This window comes from Echinops telfairi, unplaced genomic scaffold (assembly GCF_000313985.2).
Source record: "Echinops telfairi isolate 266 unplaced genomic scaffold, ASM31398v2 ScPeMD7_2;HRSCAF=8, whole genome shotgun sequence".
NCBI classification, from domain to species: Eukaryota; Metazoa; Chordata; class Mammalia; order Afrosoricida; family Tenrecidae; genus Echinops; species Echinops telfairi.
The window spans coordinates 11432640-11436461 of NW_022103898.1; the positions used below are offsets into that span (position 1 = coordinate 11432640).

Here is a 3822-nt window from a genome sequence, read left to right on the forward strand (position 1 = left end):
AGGTCAATACAGCATAATCAAGATTACAGTGGTCTCTGCCTGATAGGAAGGCTGTCCAAGACTCTTACCTGTGGCCAGGGCACATCTGCCAGTGGGGTTTTCTGCTTGTGTTTATTGTTAGGTACGTAATATCTGTGTCATGTCAGCATTGCCATATGCTTTCATTGTCTTTTCTCATTTGAGTTGAGATTTCCTGATATTCTTTTTTTGAAAAGTTAAAAATTCCTTAATTTTCTATTCCTGGTACCACTGCCACAATTTACAGGGCAATATACCTGATGTAATGAAAAGAAAAAGAAAAAGCTACAACAGATAAAAGACCTCAGGAATGTACACCTATTGGACACTACATTGCATTCACCAATAGCTGCACTTCTGCAAACTGTGGCATGACAGTCCTGAACAAGAAGGGTTTCCTGTTGAAGCTGCAGTCACTTTTCTGACATGCTCCTCTGTGGCAGATTTTACAGCTCCTCTAGCATTTGGGACGACTGTCTCAGAGTAACCTGCAGCTTTCCTGACAAGTCCTCGCTCTCTCTCCTGCTAAGAACTGTAGCCCTTGTCTTCTGAAATGTTAGAATCTCTGCGACCATATCCACCACTTCCATCACCAGATCCATAACCACCACCGTAAGGACTGCCAGAGCGTCTTCCACCAAACTACCCCCCTTTCATGGGTCCATAATTTGATTGCTGTTGACCACTGTAATTTCCAAAGTCATTATAGTTCCCACCACCACCACAGTTACCACCGCCAAAATGTCCTCCATTGTAATCATCAGATCCTCCACCATATCCACCACCTTGGTTTCCATACCCTGGTCCTCCACCACCACAGCCCCCTCTACTACTATAACCGGGACCTCTGCCATAGTTGCCACCATCACCTCCAAATCCACTATCATCACCGTCACCTCCTCCATAACTACCTCTGCTGCCACCACCTCCATCACCAGAGCCTCCTCTTCCACCAAAGTTCCCACCACGGCCAAAGTTCCCTCCACCACCTCAAAGTTTCCTCCACGACCCAGAAAGTTGCCAGGTCCACCTCCACGACCTCTCTGTGATCCAGCAGACGGCATCTCTTGTTTTGAAAGGGCCCTTTTCACTTCACAATCATGCCCATAATAGCGTGGTATTTCTGAACAACAAATTTATCAACTGTATCATGATCATCAAACGTTGCAAAGGCAAATCCTCTTTTCCCCACTCTGCCTGTCCTCCATGACTTCTGTGCTTTCAATCTTGCCACACTTTTCCAAGTAGTCCCTCAAATTATATTCTTCTGTGTCTTCTTTTATGCCACCAACAAGCATTTTCTTCACTGTTAGATGGGCACCAGGCTTCATAGAATCCTCTCTTCAAACAGCTCTCTTTGATTCCGCTACACGCCCATCAACCTGGTGTGGCCGTGCACACATTGCTGCATCCACCTCTTCAACACAGGAGGAAGTCACAAAACCAAAGCCCCGGAATGTTTTGTTTGGGGGTCTCTCATCACCACACCATCTGTGAGTGTGCCCCATTTCTCCAAATGTGCTCTTCAACTATCGTCTGTAGTTTCAAAGCTCAGACCACCAATAAACAGTTTTCACAACTGCTCCGGTTCCTTTGGATCATGACCCTCCATGTTGAGACCGGACTCGCCTCTTCCAACTCGAGTTCAATATGAGCAATTTTCCTGATTTTTAACTTGGCTAATAATCCTAGATTGCATCTTGGCAACTTTTGATATTATCTTATGAGACTCTGGCACTTGTTTAAATTCTATTGAGGATGTCAGTTTGTTGTTGTTTTTTAAAATCATTTTATTGAGGGCTCTTACAGCTCTTACCACAATCCATACAGCCATCTGTTGTGTCAAGCACATTGGTTGTATGTTGTCATCATCATTTTCAAAACATTTTCTTTCTACTTGAGCCCTTGATATCAGCTCACTTTTTTCCATCCCCCCACCCCCTCCCTCCATCATGAACTATTATTTTTAAATAGTTTTATTAATTATAGATTTCTTTGCATATAAAGTTGTAATTAGTTTTTCTATTTCTTTGAAGAATGGTGGTGAGATTTATATGGGAAATGCATTGAGTTTGTAATGTATTTTTGGTAATATTGACATTTCAACAATGCTTAGTCTGCCTATCCCAGAACATGGTGGCTTATCCCATTTGTGTAAGTTTCTCTGGGTTTCGTGTACAAGTGTTTTGTAGTTTTCCTTGTATAAATCTTTCGTTGTTGTTTTTAATTTTGTGTTTCTCTGATAAAGTTTATTCTTAAATACTTTATATTTTGTGTAATTATTGTAAATGGTAATAGTCTTTTAATATTTTTGTATCATCATTCATATACAAGAATCCAACTGACTTCTGTATGTTGGTCTTATAGCCTGCTAGGTTATAAAAAAAAGATTTTTTTTGCCTGTGATTTTTTTTTACATCGTTTTATTGGGAGCTTTAACAGATATAACATTCCATAGTTCAATCACACCAAGTAGTATTGTACGATTGCTACCACAGTTTCAAAACATTTTCTTTCATCTTGAACTCCTTGATATCAGCTCCAAATTTTCAATTAATTTGAGCTATTTTTAAATTGAATCATTGGGTTTTTCCATCTATACAGGATTATGTCACCTGGAAATGTTTTTTTTCTTCTTAGCTTATTTGGATACCATTAATATCTTTCTGATGTCTTGACTCTCGCTAAAGCTTCAGCACAATATTAATAAAAGTAGTGATAAAGGGAAACCCTACCTAGTTCCCATTTGAGGAGGGAATGTTTTGAATTTCTCTCCATGAAGGTGAGATGCAGGCCATTGGTTTCACATATAAGGTTTTTATCATGTGGATTAATTTCCCTTCTATGCCTATTATAATTGATTGCTTTTATCAGGAATGGATGTTGAATTTTACCAATACTTTTTCTGCATGCATTGATTGATGTAAGCATGAGTTTTCTCCTTTACTTTGCTTATGTGAATTACATTGATTGTTTTCTAATATTAAAACATACTTGCATATTTGGTTATGAATCCTACTTTATTATGATTATTTTATGCTTTGTTGAATTCTGTTGGCTAGAATTTTTTTGAAGATATGATATTTTGATTCATTAGAGATACTGGGCTGTAACTTTCAATTCTGGTGATGTCTTCACCTGGCTTAGGTACCAAAGATATCATAGTATCTTGTGGGATAGTTTGTGTAAAATTGGTGTTCATTAAGTCTTCTCTAAATGTTTGATAGTATTCCCAAGTGAAACCATCTAGACCAGTACTTTTTGATCTTGGGAGTTTTTTTATGACTAGATCTATTTCTTCTCATGTTATAGGCATGTTGAGATTTTCCACATCATTATGGGGCAATTTATACAAATAATGCATTTCTAGAAATTTATCTCTTTCTTCTCAATTTTCAAATTTGTTGGAGTACAGTTTTTCACAATACTGTGTGATTGTTTCTTATCTCATTTGGTTTTGTTGTATCATCCATTTCTTATTGTATAATTTGTTTTCTCATTCTTTTCCTTTGTTAGGTTTGCCAGTAGTTTATCAATATTGTTAATCTTTCTGAAGAAGCAACTTTGTCTTATTGATGTTTTTTCTAGTTTTTAACTTTTCTGATTTATTTCTGTCCTTCTCTTATTTATCTTCCACTAGAATCTGATGGTTTGTTTTGAAGGACTTTTTCCAACTGTTGTAGTTGATGTCTTAATTTGTTTAACTCTTTCTACTTTATGATGTGTGCAGTTATTTCTATAAGCTGTGCTGCTTTTGCCATGTGCCAAAGGCTTTGGTATGTTATATTTTGTTCTCATTTGTTT

The 3822-nt window shown here is 37.7% G+C and overlaps 1 pseudogene; it reads right to left on the reverse strand.

Annotated features, from left to right (window-relative positions):
- Nucleotides 1-543: 543 nt before the first annotated feature.
- On the reverse strand, nucleotides 544-1630 carry LOC101653433 (annotated as a pseudogene).
- Between the last annotated feature and the right edge of the window lie 2192 nt (nucleotides 1631-3822).